General features: G+C 38.2%; 1 protein-coding gene and 1 pseudogene across 4 annotated transcripts in view; one reads left to right on the top strand and one right to left on the bottom strand.

Annotated features, from left to right (window-relative positions):
- TRAK2 (trafficking kinesin protein 2) overlaps positions 1-21513 on the bottom strand; it is a 64410-nt gene that overhangs the window by 40327 nt on the left and 2570 nt on the right. The gene's annotated exons all lie outside the window — the stretch shown is intronic.
- LOC101435445 (creatine kinase U-type, mitochondrial pseudogene) lies at positions 6582-8578 on the top strand (annotated as a pseudogene).

Genomic DNA, 21513 nt, shown 5'->3' with positions numbered 1-21513 from the left:
AGAGATAAGAGGAGGGATGAGAAGGGGTATTCATTCTTAATGTAAGTACAAGTTTTAATTAATTTAATTGTAAAAGTGTGGAAATGGATAGAGTTGATGGTAACACATTATAGTGAGGAGAACTAACGCAATTAGTTTACGAATGGGATTGTAGCCAAAAAGGGTAGTCTAGGGATGTAAACGTCAATTGAAAGAAAGCTAGAGAATAATCTAGAGACTGAATAACACAGTGAACCCAGAGGTGGATAAGAATTGTGGTTAATAGTACAAATACAAGAAAGTCCTTCTATGAACTAGAACAAATGTATCTCACTATTGCAAGGTGGTTAAGAATGTGGAGAAGCATGGGAAAAATACAAATAATGTAACTATGGACTATAGTTAACAGCAATACTTTAACATTCTTGCATCAATGCCAAAGATGTACTATGTTAATAATTGGGGGGTATGGAAAAAATATACCAAATGTAAGCTATAGACCACACTGGTATAAGTCTGATATGATCTCATAAGCTGTAACAAATGTTCCATAACAATGTAGTGTGTTGGTAGCAGGGTGGTATGTGGGAATTCCACATGTGTACAATGATTGTTTTGCAAGTTTGTATTTCTTTAAATAAAAATATATTTTAAAAAAATTAATCCATTCCTGTGTGTGTGAACACATTGTAAAAAGGAACTTTTGAGGAGATGGGGGAAGAGGAGAACGAAGAGGGAGAAGAAAAAAGCAAAGTACCCTTTATACCAAACCAGTCCTTAAACAGAACTGTGGTTCTTAACTGTATTTCAGTCAAAGACAATTGTGGCTTAAAGTTCTGGCAGTCAGAAGGAGGAAAGATTTCACTGGACTTAAAGATATCTGCAGGGCTGTGCTCTCCCTGGAAGCTCTGGGGAGAATCCATTTCCTTATCTTTTCCAGCCCCTTCCTCCATCTTCAAAGCCAGCAGCACAGCACTTTCAAATCTCGCTCTCTGTTTCTATCATCATGCAACCTCCATCAGCTACCAAATCCCTCTTATATCTATAATCTAGGATAATTTCTCTATTTCAAGATCCTTAACTTAAATTACCTGCAAAGTCCCTTTTGCCACATAAGGTAACATTAAGGGTCATTATTCAGCCTTCTACAGTGGTTTAAAGGATGGTTTCTAGAGTTAGGCTGCCTAAATTTGAATAATTTGTAAGGACTTGGACAAATTACTTGACCTCTATGGGCCTCAGTTCTTCACCTGTAAAATGGGTACAATAACAGTGTCTACCATGTGAGGTTATATAAGGATTAAATGAGTTACATGAGGAAAATAACAGCACTTACTTCAGAAGATCATAAGGGAATTAAATGACATAAAACTCTTAAACCAATGCCTTGGCATACCAGAAATTCTATGCATGTAATAATATTACTATTTCTACTACCACCAAACAACGTTATTGTTGTTATATACCTTACACAAACTTGGGCACAATGTGAGGCTTTCTCTTGACTGTTTAATGTCACCTCCTCTTAACATAAGAGCTCTAAATGTAGCAGAAACTACACTTTGGCACACATATTTGTAGTACTGGATCTTTATTCAGTCTTTTTAAGACCAATTTCACTGCTTTTCTTTATAACACAACCAAACAAGCATGATTTACTTAACAATAAGCCTTTGTAATTCATGCACACATAGAAGAAAATAAAGTAAAAATGACTATTTTAACAAGAATGGGACTTTAAAAGAACCACCAAAACATGCTGTTGATATAAATACTGCTGGCAGAAGCATGGCTAATAACTTAAATAATTTAGCCCTGCATGGAATTAACCAGTGAGTGCCTAAATATAGGCCCTGGGTCTCAAAATATCTTGCTACTTCCTTAAAACAGGATACTCTGAACAAAACAGCCTTTTAGAAAAGTCCAAACCAACTCAGGGAAAACTTCACCTAGACAGGAGAGCAGAGCCTGGAATTATGGTAACTGTATTTAATGAATCATTCAAATTGGAAATATATAAAAATTGTTTTTTATTGTAAAAATACTTTGAGGATTAATTAACAGGAAAGTAGATCATTTCTTGTATCTGCTTCATATGGCCACTATACCACTGCTCAAAGCATGCAAAAATAACAACTTCCTCCATCTGTTCATAACTACTCAGGGCCTACACTGTGCCAGGCACTGTTCTAAGCGCTGAGGATAGAGCAATGAACAAAGACAAAATAAAAGCCCTGCTCTCACTGAGCTGGTATCCTGTGATTATACAGACTGTCTACTAAAGTACCACATTCTATATGATGTTAGTTTGAGTTTCCCTCAAACAATCTATGAGATATTACAATCTTTGCTTTACAGACAAAAAAACAGAGAGGCTCAGAGATTGAATTACACATTCCAGGTCATGTGGCAAGTCCATGGAAAAGTCAGGGCTTTGAATGGTGTCAAAGCCTGTTCCCTTCACCACCACCGACTATGTAATTTCCTAAAGCCCATGGCCCTGACCAGTCTCTTCGAAGTTTAGCATTCCTGGTCCTAGCACATATTTTGGTTGTTGTCCTCTAACCAGAACTGTTAGAGCAAGCCCACTGTGTTTTGCATATGTTCATTTTGAAACTATGTAATTCAAGGTCCAATACTTCCAAAAATCTCTCATTAACTCTCTACCCATCCTCCAACCTGCTTGATCACTCGGAGTTATCCTCCCCTTTCCAGAAATTCTTGGAAATAAGCATATATGTGCATGAAACAATTTTACATATCATACCAAAACACATCTTTCCCTGTAAGAGTGGGATTCATTGCAGCAAGAACTAGAACACTTATTGCAGGAGTCCTTGATCTTTTTTGTTCTACAGACCCCTTTGCCAGTCAGGTAAAAACCACCAACCCCTTACTAAGTCCACACTATACTGTGTATTATTTAATAAATATATCACACCTGCACTAACACATCCCTACAAGAATAATGTTTTTTTGAATTTCAATTCAAGCTCACAGACCCCCGGTTAAGAAATCTTGACTTAGTGTCTTCCAACATGAGTTTCTCTATAACAACTTGTGTGACCCTTAGCTCTCCGTGCCTCAGCTGATTTATAATATGGAGGCTTTTATGGAGATAAGGAAGGAAACTTCTAGTTGTTAAGAGCTTTACAAAATGAGTCTGAGTCCTTACATTGGTCTAATTTATCTTCAAAACTCATGTTCTGCTTGATAGAATACATGACTAACTGTCTTTATGCTATGATTAGTAAATGGGAAAAAATGAGAATGAGGGGAAGAAACTAAATATTTGAAATTATTTATACTGTGACAACACAGACTCTAGAGAGATCAAAGAAGGGAGGGAGCTTATACATGGCTGCTAATCTACATTCAGGAAGGGGCTGGGGTCAATCACCAACTTCAGGAGTGGCAACCTAACCCAAGACAGAAGATAAACTGGGGAATAATAAAAAAGAAAAGAAATTTACTATAATTCTACATTAAATAATAGGGTTTTTTTTTTGGTTTTTGTTTTTTAACAATAACAATGACTCATTAATTTTAATATATCTGGTTATACTAAAGATAAAACTTATATGTATACGTAAAACCCACAGGATTTAAAAACCAGATATTCGACCTCATAAAGAATCTATCACAGCCTCAGTGCTAAAAAATGGAAAAAAAGGGTTCAGAATATTACAACCAAATCTGGATAGCAGACCTCACAAAGATAGAGACCACACACAAACATCATGTACAGCTGCACTGATATGCCATAGCAAAATACATTGCCTACATCCAGCATAGATATTCTAACAGCAATTGCAAAGCTCACCCTGAGGAAATAGGATTTGTGCCCAGCAAATATTTTGCCCCTAATTTTTAACGTTATTCAATTTAAAGACCAGTAGGGTTTTTGGAATATGAATTACACAGAGGTAGCTTACTTACAAACAGGTTGGATTCCAAAAGGCTGTTTAATCCATCTGTTTAGCAGTCCAAAATCATGGGCAAAATTTAGGCTTATGGGATCTGCATTTCCTCCTACAGATAGATTTGGTTGTTTTTGTTTGTTTGTTTGTTTTGTTTTTTACTATCCTGTTTCGTTAAAACCAGTATCTTTTGAGGCAAGCAACTCCTCCCTGTCACAATCTCTGCCAGCAGAAGAAGGGAGGGAACCTTTAGCAGCCAAGAAATTCAGAGCTTTACCTGCAGATTAGAAAAGGCCTTGAAACTATGGTGCCATCTGTGGTTTTTGATAAGGTTTCACAGCAGCACTTAGCCTTTAAGGTCTTGAATGTCTAACTCTCACCTGACGTAATCTTTGACAAAATAGGCACCCCACTTCAGCAGTGATCCTCTGCTGAAACAATTTCAGACATTCATATTTCCTCACCTTTGGCTAATTTATCAACTGCAAAGGTACACTCTTTTTCACACACTGTGGGACTGTCCTTCATAATCATTCTTATTATCCAGTGATATATCTAATATGTATAAAAAACTTGCAATTTTTAAAATTATTTCTACTTTTGTGTCCATTAACCAATCACTAGCAGTGCTTTTAGGGACAAAATGGGGTTTGTAAAGCTTATAAAATATTTCAAAATTAAACACAAAACAAACAGCCTATTAACAACAATAATGGCTGAGTGGAAAATGACCATCTGTTGAACTGATATTCTCTGTTCTGGAACATATTTTGTCCCTATTCATAAAGTTCAGAAGTTACAACTTTTAAGCAGAAGAGTAGCCGCATTTTCAAAAGATTTATGAGAAAGTTAAACTGCCATGAAAGGATAGGGCTTTCTGTCCTATACCTATAACGATGTCCTTTTCAGTGTTGCTTGTACTCGGCATTTGGTTCTAAGCAAAATATTAAAGAAAAGTGAAGAAAATTGCAGCATCTTGTCTTGCTTGCAAAAGATAATGAACTTATATTCTTTAAAGAAATCCAGCCCAAACTACTAATGTGGAGGGAGATACTGATTCTCTACACTTTCTCAACAAATAATGAATAGCAATAGAATTGGGTGACCTGTGGAGCTGGTCCACGCGCTGTGCTGATGCGCGCAAGGAGTGCCGTGCTACGCAGGGGTGTCCCCCGCGTAGGGGAGCCCCACGCGCAAGGAGTGCACCCCGTAAGAAGAGCCGCCCAGCGCGAAGGAAAGAGCAGCCTGCCCAGGAATGGCACCGCAACCACGAGAGTTGACTCAGCAAGATGGCACAACAAAAAGAAACACAGATTCCTGTGCCGCTGATGACAATAGAAGCGGACAAAAAGAACACGCAGCAGAGAACAGACAACTGGGGTAGGGGGGAAAAGGAAAGAAATAAATAAATCTTAAAAAAAAAAAAAAAGAATTGGGTGACTGCTGCTAAGTATCTGTAATTCATCAGGCCCTTTAAATCACCAAGAGTTAAATCCCAATGCGGAGTCAAAATCACCACAGCAATAGTAAAGATTTTCTATGCAAGGTCACCACTCATAACTCAATGACTGACCTTACAGAAAGGAGCATTATTCAACCCTGGTTGCACACTCCATACTTTGCCTTTTATAAGAATTGGACAAATAATCCCCAAACAAACAGATATTAGGGAATGCAAGAAAGCATTAGTCTAGCTATTATCAGAAGCCAATTTGTTTCTTATCTCACATCTATAAACCTCATCAAAGTACAATGAGTTATCAAAACCATGAGGAAAATGTTAAATCACACTTTAATACCTAGTCTTTAAAAATTAGGGAAGGAGGACTTAAAACATTTAAAACATAATTTTTACGATTATCTAGAAAATTCACATATGCAGTGTGCTGAAGTACCAAATACAGCATCTAATAAAGTTTACCACCAACCTTGGATTTTAATTTCAAATTCTTAGTACTATAATGTTAAAAATGTTTATAGATGTGTTTCCCCTTCCCATTTGGCCTTAAATGATTTACATTGGTTTTCAAAAGTTAAAGTTAGAAAAGTTAAACAGCACCTTTGTATTTTAATGGAATATGAAATGATACATACTACATAACACATTTGTTTTCACAGACATTTTATTAGCTCTCCATATTCCCCATATTCCCTAATTACTATTATTAAAACTGAAAATTCTTATACTTGAATAACTTAATCCCTCTGTACCTCATTTGTGAATTGGGATAAACAGTACCTATCATTCAGGGTTGTTATGTGGGTTAAATAAATTACACAGAGTAATCATTATTTACGTGTAAATATAATGGAAAACTAAAACAGATAAGGAGGTTGAATTGTAAGCTACAAACCATTTCATGGTACCTGGTCATCTTGACATAGATTTAGAAGACACATGATTCAGACTAGTTCCCACCCTTCTACATTAACAGCTTTCACCTCAAAAAGCATGAGCTCTTAGACCGGCTTTATAATTTCTTCTTGAACTGCCACCTAGTAATAGTTCAGGAGTTCTAACAATTATTTGCCCATTAGTTAATCCTTTCTTTTCACTAGAGAAACTTTGTCATAAAAATTTCCTCAAATAAAAAGTCTAAAGTCCAAGTGTAGACTAGTGCAGCCATTCAAAGGAACCATCTGAAACTACTCTAAGACTCAACAATTCTGCTCCTAAGTAAGATGTGTATCTATTCCAAAGAAATTCTCATTGTCAGCCCAGAAAAAGACATGTATGAGAGTGTTCCCTGCAGCAGCTCTGTTGTGGCAGTAAGGTGGGGGTCTAATCCCTGAAGAGTAAATAGGTAAAATGTGGTAGATACACACCAGGGAACAACATGGTTTTTAAAAATATAGTGCTGAATGAATAAACCAAGAAGGAAAAGGATGTGGGTGAGGGAGAGGGCAGAGAGTAAGATGCAGAGGGAGAGTCAGAGTTCATGCCATTGCACCCCTTATGGACAAAACCAGGTCTTCTGTTTGTCCTGTAGGTCAAAATTGGATACACATAGAAATCCAATAACTTCTGATTGGGATCAGCTCCCATTCCAGCTCCAACTTCCATTCCAGCCCCCATTTCAACTTCAGCCTTGGGATCCAGCTCCAGTCTTTAGCCTGCTCTGTTGCACTCTACCTCTCTGTTGCTGCCTTGTATCAGCTCTTGCTCAAAGATCCCACAGCCAGAACTCCAAAACATAGCTGGTCCCTTTTCCTGCCTGCTGTCCACCTGTCCAGGGCTCACCAGGCTCCTGGCTTTGGCTGGAGATGGATCTCTGCCTGGAACTTGTTCGAACCACCAGTGAACAACTGAGACTGTATCCCCTGAGCATTGAGTATATTCAGACCTCTGAAAGCACAACTGCATGGCAAATCATGTGACCCCAACAGTCTATGCCTGGCACTGCAACAACACAGGACAAGATGCTACATCAGTGTATATAGACTGGTGTGAACAACTTTGGCCACTTCTTCATCAAGACTGTGAGCATAGTGGCTAGAAATTAGAAGGCCTATTAGGTGTTTGCTGACCCTGTGATCTAAGAGTGACACAACAGATATGACTCCCAGATGATGAAGCACAACAATGACCTGGATGCTAGCAAGATCCATTCCGGAGAGATATGGCTCAAGCGGTTGGGTTTGGTTCCCATGTGAGGTCCTGGGTTTGGTTCCCAGTGCCTCTTAAAGAAGACAAGCAGACACAACGAAAAGGGAGCAAATGTGGCTCAAGGGTTGGGTACCCACCTCCCCCATGGGAGGTCCCAAGTTTGGTTTCTGGCATCTCCTAAAGAAGAGCATATACAATGAGTAGGCATAATGAGTGGATACAAAGAGTAGATACAATGAGAGGAGAGATGAGGGAGCCATGGAGGTGGGAGGGGGGGATCCATTCTGGCTACTTTGATGAAAGGTATTGTCCTTGAGAAATCAGAATTGGCTGAAATATCGGAGACTCAGTCTGCCTCCAGTCTGCACTCCAGCAGAGTGATGAGAGGTGGAATGTATTGTAGTAGATGCACTGAGTAGCCTGACATGTGGCCTGGCTGGACATTACTATCGGCTCAGTGGGATGACAGATACTGAGCAAGAGCAGCTCACTGATGGCCATTTTCTATTTGATAAGCCTGTGTCCCCTTTGTTGAAAACAGCAAGAATGGCTTGAGACTGGCCACATACTCGTGGAATCTGGCACCACAATGAGAAGAGTTTCTTGGTCTGGATAAACAAGAAGGATCATATACGAGTTAGCTCCATGGAGGATGGCAACATGAAGAGAGTGTATGAAAGTTTCTGCCAGGGCCCCAAGAGATAGATGCAGCTGATCCAAGAGCATGCCTGGGAGTTCATGTGGAATGAACATTTGGGATATATCTTGACCTGTCCGTCTGACATGGGCACTGGAACTTCAGGAAAGTGCACATCAAACTGCCCCTGCTACGCAGATAGTCACTTCCTAAAAATCCTGGAGAACTGGTACTGGAGGAGTGGACACAGCTGCCACAGGCTGTGTTTGACATCTAACTTAGACCAGCTGGGGCAAGTCAGAGATGAAGCTGGTACAATCAGTCATTGGTGGGTAGAGCACACTACTTGATCACTCTGAGTGGTGCCTGGAGAGGCCAGGACAGTCACGTCCTTCCACCTCACATCCACACCAACTCCCTATCTCCGGCAGATGACACATGATCCCAAGGACTTTGGCCCATTCTACCTGCCCTGGAGCTGCCCTCATCCTACTAAAGCCTCCTTGCTATGCTTAAAAGAGAGAAAGACAAAGAGAAAAGAGAGAGAGAGTGAGATACCACAACGCGATTTACATTATAAACACTTTAAAATGTTTGCCTTGGGAGGGAGGAAAGCAAGAGGAATTTGAAGCACCGAATGGGGATAAGAAGACATTTTTTAAAAAACCTATGGAAGTCCCCTGTTCTTTTGGCAATGGACTTACATAACCATTGTTGCACTCTTTTAATACCTAAAATCCGAGCATATATGTGGGCACAAATATTTGCTGGAGGCAATGTACACAACACTAGAAATTTTTGCAATGAAACCATGTGGGCATAGCTTCTGACAATTTCTTAAAAGACTAGCTGCTCTAAAGTAGTGCAATTAAGTTACAACTGTGGAAATGATAAAAACAAGTGAGTGTAAACCTCAATGTAAACATTTTCAGATGTTTGGTTAGCTGGTAATATAAAATTTGAAAGGAAAAGGTATTTAAGTTCAAAGATGACTTGAGTTTAAAAGTGGTGCATAATTAGCTATGTTTCTTAAACAAAACTCTTTCCCACCTTATGAAAATCAGTCACAAGCTTCACTGGAAATTTCCACTTCATTTTTTTCTCTTTAAAACACACAAATACAGCATAACACACACGGGCATGTGTGCACCTTAGTTTTTCATTATAAATAACGTTTGTTCATTAAAAAAAATCAGGCAGTATGCAAATATGAAGAATCAAATGTAAGTTACTTATAATCTTTTCATCAGGAGACAGAATATTAACATGCTCTTTAGTTGCTTACTCATTTCTTTCTCTGTTACAAAAACATTTTTGTAGGGAAGGGGTTGTGCCTCAACTGATAGAGCATCCACCTACTATATGGAGAGACCATGGTTCTATACCCAGGGCTTCCTGACCTGTGTGCAGGGGTGTCCCCCGTGTATGGGAGACCCCACCAGGACAGCCATCCCATGGGAAAAAAGTGCAGCCCGCCCAAGAGTGGTGCCGCACACACGGAGAGCTGACGCAGCAAGATGACGCAAGAAAAGAGAAACGCAGTTTCCTAGTGCCATCTGATAATACAAATGAATGCAGAAGAACACCCAGCGAATGCACAGAGAGAGCAGACAACGGGGGTGAGGGTGGGGGGGTGGGGAGTAAATCTTAAAAAAAAAAAATCTTGTAAAAGGCCAGGCAGTAATAGACCACAGTTAGTGGTAACAGTCTGATGATACTACTATCTCATAATTTGTAACAATGTTCCACAGCACTGTAGCATGTTGGTGAAAGGCTGTTGTACAGGAATTCCACATGTACTGAAAATTGTTTTACAAGTTCACAACTACTCTAATAAAAATATATATTTTTTTAAAAGGCAAGGTAGTAAATATTTTATGCTTTGTAGCCATATAAGGTTTCTTATTGCCTTTTGCTTTTCTGTTTATAACCCTTTAAAAACATAAAGCCATTCTTAGCTTACAGGACAAGCCAGGTAGTTTGTTGACCTCTGATCTATAATCCTAAATCACTAATTCCTGAGCCACAGAATAAAAGACTAGAAGAACACCAAACTCTTACAGAAAATGAAACAAATTACTGAATAAACAACACCAGCATCAACTTTTCAAAACTCCAGACTGGCAATGAGAATCAAAGGAGAGAGAAGATATACAAAAATGCTTAAGACAGCACTGACTATTATTTATACATTACTATTTGTCACTCACTTTAAAAATACTTATTGTTTCTATAAAAGGTCATGGTTGGCTTAGAAATATAAGAAAGCAAGCAAATTATTATTTGACAGTTAAAAATAATTTATTGATGGTTATATGGTAGTGTGGTCAAAGGAAACAGTATAAAAAGTAACTCAATAACACTAAATGGAAGTCTGGAATGGAAGAATTCAGTCTCACATTCACGGATGGTCTTGATTTATTTCTCTAAGACAAAGAGCAACTTGATACTTAAAATCTATCTGAAATTCTGTATCCTTTTAAGAAAGCAGTATCTTTTTACACCATTTGGCAGAAGAACTACACAATGCTACAGTAAATTCAAGTCTAACACTGCAAAAGGTTTTTAGTGGTAGGTTTTCTTACAAAGAATGGAAACTGAATTTAGCATTCATTATTAAATTATTTCAAAGACTGAGAAACGGAGAAAACAGAGTTCCCAAAAGCAATATCAATTATAATGAAGAAGGTGCACAATTTATCATCTTAACATCTGACAGCAGAACTCCTCTTAGAAAATAAATGTGTTTTGTTTGGGAAAATATTTGGAAATACCATTCAAAGTGAAGAGTCAGGACTTAGCACATCAAAAGAAAGGCCAGCTCTTCATGACAGAATAATTGTTTGTTTGTTAGGGTTTTTTCTTTCTCTGAGAGGAAGAGGAAAGGGGGAGAGAAGAATCAGGAAGAGCGGTCCCACAGAGACGGCAGGAGCTCAGAGGCCACAAGACCATGAGGAATTTGCAGAAATCTTACTTTGTTTTGGGTTATAGTGGTATGACAGATTGGTTCCCACGCTTGCGGAATTTACCTCTCGACATGACCCAAATAAGCTGGAGGCATGAAAAACATGAAATAAACAATAATAATATACTGCAATAAGTATGAAACAGAAGAAAGCACCTGAAGCCATTTAGGACTGTCAGAGAGAGCTTCACAAAGGCAATACCTTTTGAGGAGAGTTTTGAAGAACAAAACTCTGGTGAGGGGCAGAAAGTAAGTGGGGTGTAGGTGGGGGAACAAGCATTGAATGCAAAGAAAAAGCAAACAAAAAAACCTATAACTGAAAATTTTCCAATATGGAGAAACAAAGATACTACTGCTAAAATATAATGAATTATTATATTATTAAAATAATTATATAATAAATGAAATGTTATATAATTGCACAATAGAATTATTTTTATATTATTAAAATACAATGATTTAATAATATTTTCTGACAAAAGGATGTTTCAAAGAAAGAAAGGGGCCGAAGAGCAGGAATGGGTCTGTGTGACCCAAGATTCCTGAAGAAAAAGGGGGCCTGAATCACCAGGGCAGATGGTATTATTTGAAGGTATGTATATTCCCATTGAAAGGGAGAGCTCCCCAAGCCATCCTAATTTGTTTAGATGTTTTTCACACTTCCAATTCTAAAGGTATCAAAAGAACTTCTCATACCTTGGTTTCTCCCACAGATTTTCTACAAAAGAAAAATATACTAACTCTTTATGGGGATCAAAATATGCAGTTCTTTTGACAGTTACACTGTCAATTAAGACAAAATATTCTTGATTATATATCAATCTTCAGTGAGTTTGCTTAGTGAGTCATTTCCTCCAGGCATGATCAAATCTGAGTATACTGAGAAAGGTTTGGATTCTGGACCTGCATAATGGAAGAGGAAACACAAACTCTGTGACTTTTCCTGAGCAGGCAACTAGTTTTTGACATTGAAAACAAAAAAACAAAACCTCCTAAACTCACAACTTTACCATAGACTATACCAAATTAAACAAATACATAAGTTTTCTAAGATGAGTTCATAACAGTCAACAATTTATAGTAAAGTCACAAGGGCTTTCTGTGTTTAAAATGAAACATACCTGATAAACAGGCTCTCAATTCTATTACAAATTCAGTCTTTCCTAATAATAGCTAGAACGAATCAAACATTTACCTATGTGCCAGGTGTTGTGTTAAATGCTTTATATGCACATGGCTTCTTTTAATCCTCAAAACAATCCCATGAAGTGGATATTATTACTGTCACCATTTTATAGTTAAGGTAACTGAGGTACAGAAGTTAACTAACTTGCCCAAGCTAGTAAGAGCTAGGAATCAAACACAAGTCTGTGTTTTCCAAAGCTGAAGCCTCTAGCCTGAGTTCTACTGGCAAGGGCGCAGGAGTGTGAGGGCAGGGAGTATGTGCAATTCGAAAAAGTCTCAGAAATCATTCTAATACAATCTTATTTCTCCACTCCACTGAAAAAAATATTGATTCATTTAAATATGAATAAAAATAATAAGTACACTCCCAATATGTTAAGTGGTTTATATTGCTAAGCTTTTAAAAATGAGTATATTTACCTAACATTGGGTATATTTACAAAGAAGAATGACCTGTTTTTATATGCCTCATACGTCTTTTGAGTAAGACAATTCCAAATTTGAATTTGATTTTTCCTTTAAATGGATTCAACAGTATCAAGGAATCAATACAGCTCTATTACCATAAATTCCGAATCCTGCTACCTGTTCTGAGTTGCTAAAAATAAGTGGAATACAGATTTTTAAAATTCTTATTGATAGCTTTCAAGTCTATCCATGTATTAATGCCTTGCAAATGAAAGGCATCCCGTAAGTACCTGTTAAATGAATGAATGAGGTCTGTAGTCAAGTTCTATCCTTGCAATCTGTAGTGGAGAGAAAAATCAAACTACCTCAGCCACAGGAGACTGTTAAAGCATTTAGAACTGAAGGCTTTCTTAGCCCAATTTACAAAAATCTACGTAGGCCTCTCATGGGCTTGAGTAAGAGATTTGTGTGTGCAGGAATATACCAATTAAGCCCATCAGTTACAATGTAGTTGCAAACATTCCCAAGAGATGAGACTGACAACACTGTGGCAGAAAATACAAAATCTTTGATTTTATTTTAGTTTTCCAGTTTTCTTATTTTAAAAACACCGGTGGTATAAGATTTTTTTTCCCCTTTAAGGCTAAGCATGGTAGGAAAAAGTTCAACATACTACTCTGGGAGAAAAAAAAATTCTTAGAACAGACTGAAAATGATTTGATAACTCAGGGTCATTACTATAAACTGCATTGTGTTACAAAAGTGACATCCCTGCAGGATTATACATTTTTAAAGAGCATTTTGTTCCTACCCCAAATTGATATTTTTTTGAGATTTAAGTCCACTTCTAACGTTGTTTCCTCCCTCACTGTGAGGCTATCAACTAATTACACTTTACTTTGCCAGAGTGCCTCTCTACTTTCCAAACTGCTGTTGGTTGAGCAACCAGATAACCAGGTTATCAGAGAATCCATGAGTCTTGCTTGATACTGAACCTTAGGACTTGTTTTTCTGCCCTTGGCTGGTTCTCCAAGTAGCTCTTTCTTTCATTTCTCCAGCACCTGGCACAGGGGATTTAGTTGGCTTTCTTCTCTTCTGTTGGCACTGGCACCAAGTGATTTTCTCACCTTGCCTTAGACAGCCTCTGAATATACTCTGTCCTTTCTTTATAGTCTCCCGAGAAATGGTTAGGCCCTCCTTCTCCCTTTTGTGAGGATTTTTACTGATAATCACTTTAAGGAAATATAAAAGTGGATTACAAACACAGAATAAAAGGTTTGGAAAATTTTCAAGATTTTCATTTTGAATATTCCTTTAACCAGTGTCTATCGACTCCCCTTCTTGGATGATCCCAGGAGACTACATGATCACTTGTCCCTTCTCCCTCACTTTACTGTGAGCTCCTTGAAGTAAGTAAGGTATCTTATTTTTATATGCTCAGAACCTAAAAGCAACTGACACATGGTGGGTTTGCAATATACACCTAACTATAGGTTTAATGATTAAAAATGTCAACACACTGAATCGCAAATCTAATTTAATGAACAAAGTTGAATTTTAATACATTTCAGACTTTTCAGTCCAACACTAAAATGAATTGCCTTAAGAAAAAGAAAATCAAGCTAAGACTGAGACATTCTAAAGAAAACACTGTATTTGCGTTATGAAAAACTGGATAAAAGTTTAGTGCTTAAAGGGGTGATTTATCATTTTTATAGCAATAACACAGTACCTATTTTCTTGTAACAACTAAAAAGAACTAGTTGCCAGTTTCATAGAAAAGTTAAAACTGAATCATTTGGTTCATTGCTTGGTTTTATCACGTTCTCTATAAAGAACATGTGCAACTGATAATGAATACATTTAAAATAAGCCCCACAACAAATGAGAAATTATCAGATATCTTGTTTATAAAAATCTGCAACTACTAATATGCTCATATGTAGTCTTCCAATTTTGTGACTAAAAGTAAGACAAAGGCCAATTCAGTGGTTTAGACTAGTACTAGCTAAGAAAGACAAGAATGGATAAAAAGAAATGTTTCCTTAAAAGTTAGATTATGTGCTTTAGCAACAGTAGTACAATCTCAGAGACATTTTAATTGGCTTCCAGTCACCTCCTCCTCTCTTCTTTCAAACAGAGAGTGTTCTTTCTCAACCAACAAGCTTCCTTTTGTTTTGATTTATACCACTGGCCTGAATAACCCCAAAGAATTGCACTACATGCCTATGACTGAAAGCAACAAGGGCTTTGAAAGCAAAGCTTCGGTGCTTGGACCCTGAACATTTACTGAATATTTGCTTTACATAAATGATGAATTTTTGAGAAGTCTGGGAAAATTAATTTTCTAAGTCAACTTTCACTTTAAATATAAAGAAGCAGTTAAGATCCCAAGAAAAGGTCACAAAACCATATAGCATGGGGCTGCTGCAAATTAAGTTACCAACCACAGGTCTCTACCATAGGCATGTCCTCTAGAATCCTTTTAAATGTCCTTTCTCTTCTAAAGCAATCCCATTCCACATCTTTTTCATTAATCTCTCACCCCTTATCTGTTTTCCATCTTTCACTTTTCCAACCAACAAATTTATATATACCCACATCCAGCTTTTCCTTCAAACTTGCATACTTATTGATAGGCATATAAATTAGTATTCCTCTTAGAAAAGAAACTCGCTGGCTGGAAGACTGAAGCATGAAGAGAAATTTACTTTTCATAACATACCGTTTGATTTTTGTACTACTTGTAAATGTTTTTCTATAGTTAAAAAATTAACGAAATATGGGAAACTGGATGGATATGGCTCAAGCAGTTGGGCACCCACCTACAACATGGGAGGTCTGGGTTCAGTTTCCCGTCCTCCTAAAGAAGACAAGCAAGACAGCTGGCTGGTGCAGCAAGCTGACACAACAAGATGATGCAATGAAGAGACACAATGAGGAAAATACAATGAGACACAAAAAGCAGGAGGGAGATGTGGCTCAAGCCATTGGATGCCTCCCTCCCACATGAGAGGTCCCGAGTTCAATTCCTAGTGTCTCTGAAAAAGAGAGCACACAACGAACAGACACAGAGAGCAGACAGCGAGCACCAAACATCGGGGGGTTGAGAGGGGAGGGAATAAATAAATCTTTAAAAAAGAATTAACAAAATATAAATTTACCTAAAAGTCTCTACTCCTTTCTTCTCTAAATCTTGTTCTGTCCATTATCCTTATCCTATAGTTTTACCCACTCTTGGTCTACTAGTATGTTCAAAATCTTCTATTTCATTAAAAAATAGATAAAATTTTTTTAAAAATTTAACTCTCCCCTCCCCAAGATTCTGGGTCCCCCTCTAGCTACTGCACTCTCTATTCATTCAACCTTCTCCAAAGAGTACCTACTATCATTCTCTCTTCCTTTTCTCTCATTCATAGTGCAACCCCAGTATAATCTGATTTCTTCTGGAATTACTCTCCCAATGGTCTCCAATAGTCCCCGCTGACTAATCCAATCACAACTTCTTGTTATCTTCTACCACCTCTAGTTCAATTTTAGGCCACTCTCTGCTTCCTTGACTTTCCTTTCTTGGCTCTCCTGGAGCCTATACTTCAGATGTTCTTTCTAAAACTCCTTCATTTGATCACCCAACTCCCTCCCCTCGATCTTTGCTGGTATTTCCCAGAGTTCCAATTGGGACCACATTTTCTTTTCATTTACCTTAGTGCAAATCAACCACTACCACAGACTAAACTTATCTCTTCTGTGTTAATAACTCCCAGTCTGTTTCTTCAGACCCAACTCCTTCCAGAGCAAATTTCCCACAGGCTGATTAGAATTCACTGAACTGATCCACTGAATACTAGATTCAATATCTATCTCAATTCTACCTACCTCTCTCCTCTTTCTACCATCCTAGACTATGCCACCACTGTCACTTCCCTTAGACTATGAACTAATCTCCTAACAGGACTCCGTGTTTAATCTCTTGATTCTCTCCTTTCTCAAAAAGGTGGCAAGAATGTTATTTTTAAAACTAAACTTGGAGTTATATCATTCTTCTTAAAAAAAAAGTTCAAGAGCTTCCATAATACCTCTAAAAAAACCCCATACCTCTAAGGTCTTGCCTGATCTAGTCCCTGCGTACTTTCACCTCATCTTGCACCACTGTCCCCTTTGATCATACTCAGCCATGGAGATATAGGCCTTTTGTCACTTCACATCTCATCACATTCTCTCCTATCTGTAGGCCTTTATAAACGCTGTTCACTGTTCCTGGAATATTCTTTCCTCTTGTACTTTATATGGTAACTACTTCTCACCCTTCAAGTCTCAGCTTAAAAGTCATTTTTTTAAAAAAACATTTTATTCCCCTTTCCTTCACCCTCCCCTGCCCTGTTGTTTCTGCTGTGTCCATTTGCTGTGCAATCTTCTGTATCTATTTCTCTTTTTGTCTTCTCTTCTCGTCTTTCTCCTCTATGATTACCAGGATTCAATCCTGGAGGCCTCTGATGTGGAAAGAGGTTCCCTGTCAATTGCACCAGCTCAGTTCCTGGTCTCTGCTGTGCTTCACCTTGACTCTCCCCTTCATCTCTCTTTTCTTGTGTCATCATCTTGCTGGGTGACTCACTTGCAAAGGCACTGGCTCACCATGCAGGCATCTGGCTTGCTGTGAGGGACTCAGCTCGTCATATGGGCACTCAGCTCACCACGAGGGCACTTGGCTCACCACGCAGGCATGCTTTCTCTTCTTCTTTTTCACCAGAAGGCCCCAGGGATTGAACCTGAACCCGGGTCCTCCCATATGGTAGGCGGAGGCCTTATCACTTAAGCCACATATGCTTCCCCTAAAAGTCATTCTTAAGGAGGAGTCACCAGTCCACATGATCTAAAGTAGCCTCCCACATTCACTTCTGTTCTCTAACTCAGCATCTAATTTGTTTATTTCACTAAATATATTACAACTTATTTCCTGGAAGTCCTCTTAAAAGGAATGGGAAGATGCCATCTTTTCCCTTTCCTTGTTGATCAGAATGGTAATATAATGGCAGGAGCTTAAACAACCATTTCGGACCTTGAAAGCAGTAGAAATTTCAATTAATATTTATTTTTTTAATGAACTACTATCTGAACTTGTGGGTGAATTTTTTCTCTACTAGAATGCACAATTTATCAACCCCACTGTTACACAATATAGTATAACACTCTCCAATTAAGCCCTGTATTTGAACTATTCCTTTTTTTTCCTAGACTGATCACAAGCATTCTAAAGTGAAAGAACTGAAAGGTGGCAAACATTGGCAGATATATGGATAAGCTTCGAAGTCTTCAATGACCTTTAACATATGAATTCATTCTACCTCTACATTACAGGGCAGACTTAGTATGCTTATTTTCAGGCATAAATAAACCACAATATAGGGTGGATAAGAGACTTCTCCAAGGTTATGAGAGTCAGTAATAAAGCTAGGAGTAAAGCCAAAACATGATATACTAAGAAACCAATTGTAAAAGAAATTTCAAAAAAATGACTACAATTAACAAGCGGTCAATCAGCTGTTTATTGGACAGCTTTCTATAAATGCCACTCAAGTTAAACTAAAAGTCTGAAAAGAGATAAAAAGAAATATACAATGATCTAAGAAATCTAAGCGCGCAGGGCTTGTGTGCCTGGCTGAGCAGAGCACCCACTCGCACTGCTCTCTGGGAGACCACAGCGCTGCGCTGGAACACCTTCTAGGAGTGCGCAGCCAGTGCAAGGCGCCTATGTTCGCGCCATGACCGTGCTGCGCTCCAGGTGCAGTCATAGGCTCTGGGCAGGATCCTGATAGCAGCTGTTATCTTCCTTCTGATTTTTAGATCTGTCACCAGATGCCTCTCTCCAGCTAGTTTTCTGCAGCTGGAATTCTGGAAAACCTACTTGGAACTGGAGCAGCAGGTCCTTGAAGTGAAGCCACAGAGTATGCAATGAAGAATATTAAATGTCTAAGTGTTCATATCCAAACAAATTTCATCACCATATACTTCCAATCTGAAGGACCAGTACTACAGAATGCAGCACAAATATGTTAAAGGGCACAGTGTCAGATCTTTGAAAGGAGATGCAGTGATTCCTGGTCTTAGTATTGTAGATTTGCCTGCTATAAACACCACTACTGAGTTATGACCCCATAAATGAATAGAAAAAAAAAGTTCTTTGGAATTATTAAAAAAACAAACAAACATTGATATTATTTTAAAAACTGAATGAGGGACAGCTCTAGTAATCTCAATCTAATGATCCAGATTAGATTTAAGAGCTAATGATCTAAGAAAATAAAATAACACCACCAGATAATAAATCAATGAGTATTACAACAGAACTATCCTATAGATAATTCTTGATGAAATGGTCTGGGTTCACAAAAGATGTAAGATATGAGTGAGTTCCTCAAGGATGGAGCGATTTTGATAGTGAAAACAGGGGTATCTGACAGATGGGGGAGGCGGATTTTAAAGGCCAAAAGTAAGCAGCTGGCGGCCAGTTTGGCAAGAATGAACAGATTAGTTTGGGTAAAAAGAATTACAGGGAAGGTATTTGGAGATTTATATTTGGTTAGTTCAGATTAAGAAGTCTGAACCTGATCATGCAGGAAACAAGTTTCTCAATGGAAAGTGACATTTCAGAGAAACAAATCTGGAGGTGGAATACAGGATAAATTTCAGAGCTGGAGAGATTAAAGGCAGAAAAATAATCAAGAAATTTTATCACAGCATACCTGGATTATTGTACTAAAGGTGTAAACTAGGTAACAAAAATGGAAACAGAAGGGGTTATGGAGCAGTGAAAGCAAGACTTGTTAACTGATAAATTGCGACTACATAAAGATGAACTTTATCTTCTAAAAGATAACTACATCTGGTATACACTCAGTCATTCAGGCTTGAAATCTCACAATTTCCCTTGTCTCTAGGTCCCTGAGAGTTCTCCTTCTGAGACATTTGGAGCTCACCTCAGTCTAGCCCCACTTGACTTCCCCAACTTCCCTCCCTCCTCAACCCACTTCCCCACAAAAAGGGCTGTATTTACTAGTTGCCCAGAAAGACCAGGAAATTCACACTCGTATAATTTTTTTTTTTTTTTTTGAGGTACTGGGTGGGGAACTGAACCCAAGACCTCGTATGTAGGAAGCTGGCACTCAACCACTGAGTCACATTCGGCTTCCCTGAGTTGGTTTTTCATTTGCTTGTTGTTTGTTTTTAGGAGGTACCAGAACCAAACCAGGGACCTCCCATGAGGGAAGCCGGCACTCAACCTCTTGAGCCACATCTGCTCCTTTCCTATAATTTTTTTCATGCTATTTCTTCTGACTAAAATGTCCTCTTTTCCATCTGTATATTCAAATTCTATCCATTCTTCCCAGCTCAATGTCACCTTCTCCATCAACCTTCCTAGGAGCCCCAACTCTAACTAAGCATTGCCCTCCCCACAATACTCTCCATGTTTCTCTAAAACACTTTTTATTTTTTACCTTGGATTATGGTTGTTCCTTATCTTCTCTGATAAACTATATACCCCTTAAGGCAGACACACCCAATTTATTTTTGTATTCTCCCTCCTTCTTTCAATGGTAAAGAGCCATATAAATATTTTATGACAACATTATAGTACAAAGATTAAGAGGACAGACTGAAGCCAGACTGCTTGAGTTTGAATCTTAATTCCACCATTTATTGGCAATGTGACCTTGGGGAAGTTAAGTTTATGGTTAAATGGAGCTTATAATGACATATTTCATAAGGTGGTCAGAGAATTTGTAAAGAGAATTTATTAAAGATTCTAAAACAGTGTAAGCACTGTTATTAAATACATAAAAGCACTCTTTAAAGTGGAAAAATATTGAATATTCTGTGATATTTCAGTAAAGCTTTATGATCTATGGGAAGGAAATGCCAAAAGCAAGGCCATTCTCTAGGTACAAATAGATATATACAAATTCTTCCTAAATCTTATTTATTTCATAAGGGTAAGCTGTGTCCTTTATAGTCTTCCTTATATTAATTATGGTTCTGTTTTTGTTTGACATTTTAATATTCTGGGAAAATTTTTAGTTCAGCTTCCTGTGGCAACAGTGACCTAACTGATCTCCTTGCCTCCAGTCTTACCATTTTAATCCACTTTCCACAAGGCTCAGAGAGTAGTCTTTCTAAAATGCAAATTACCGTTTTTCCACTGCTAGACACTGCCTCAATTCCAGCACTTTTGAATAAAGTTTAAACCCTTTAACATCTCATACAAAATCTTCCTAATCTGACTCCAGTCTAGTCTTCCATCTTCATCTTTCAACACTTTCCTCACCACAAAATTTAATCATCTTGCCATGCCTCAAAGCCTTTTTTTTTGGTGGGGAGAGGGGAGGCAGAGTTGAACTTGGGACCTCGTATGTGGGAAGGTGGCACTCAACCACTGAGCCACACTGGTTTCCCTGAAGTTGTTTTTTTCGTTTGTTTGCATGCTGTTTGTTTTTTCAGGAGGCACGGGGAACCCAAGGCAGGGCCTCACATGTGGGAGGCAGGCACTCAACTGCTTGAGCTACACCTGCTCCAATGCCTTTTTATTTATTTTTTGCCTTTTTATACTTTTTCAAAGCTTTTTTTTTTTTTTTTGTATCATTCCCTTCAGCTACAAGAGCCACTTCCTCCTCTTTTCTGTCCAGACTAATTTCCATTTGTTTTTCCAAGATTGGATCAAACCTTCCCACCCCAGACTGATTTCAGCACCTTTTCGCTGGGTTTCCAAAGCATTCCTGTACACTTCTACTTCTCTCTGTACATTGTGTTCAACACACTA

The sequence above is a fragment of the Dasypus novemcinctus genome, chromosome 7 (genome assembly GCF_030445035.2).
Source record: "Dasypus novemcinctus isolate mDasNov1 chromosome 7, mDasNov1.1.hap2, whole genome shotgun sequence".
Taxonomy (NCBI): Eukaryota; Metazoa; Chordata; class Mammalia; order Cingulata; family Dasypodidae; genus Dasypus; species Dasypus novemcinctus.
Note: the sequence above shows the minus strand (reverse complement) of the source record. Positions and strands in the feature narration are given on the sequence as shown.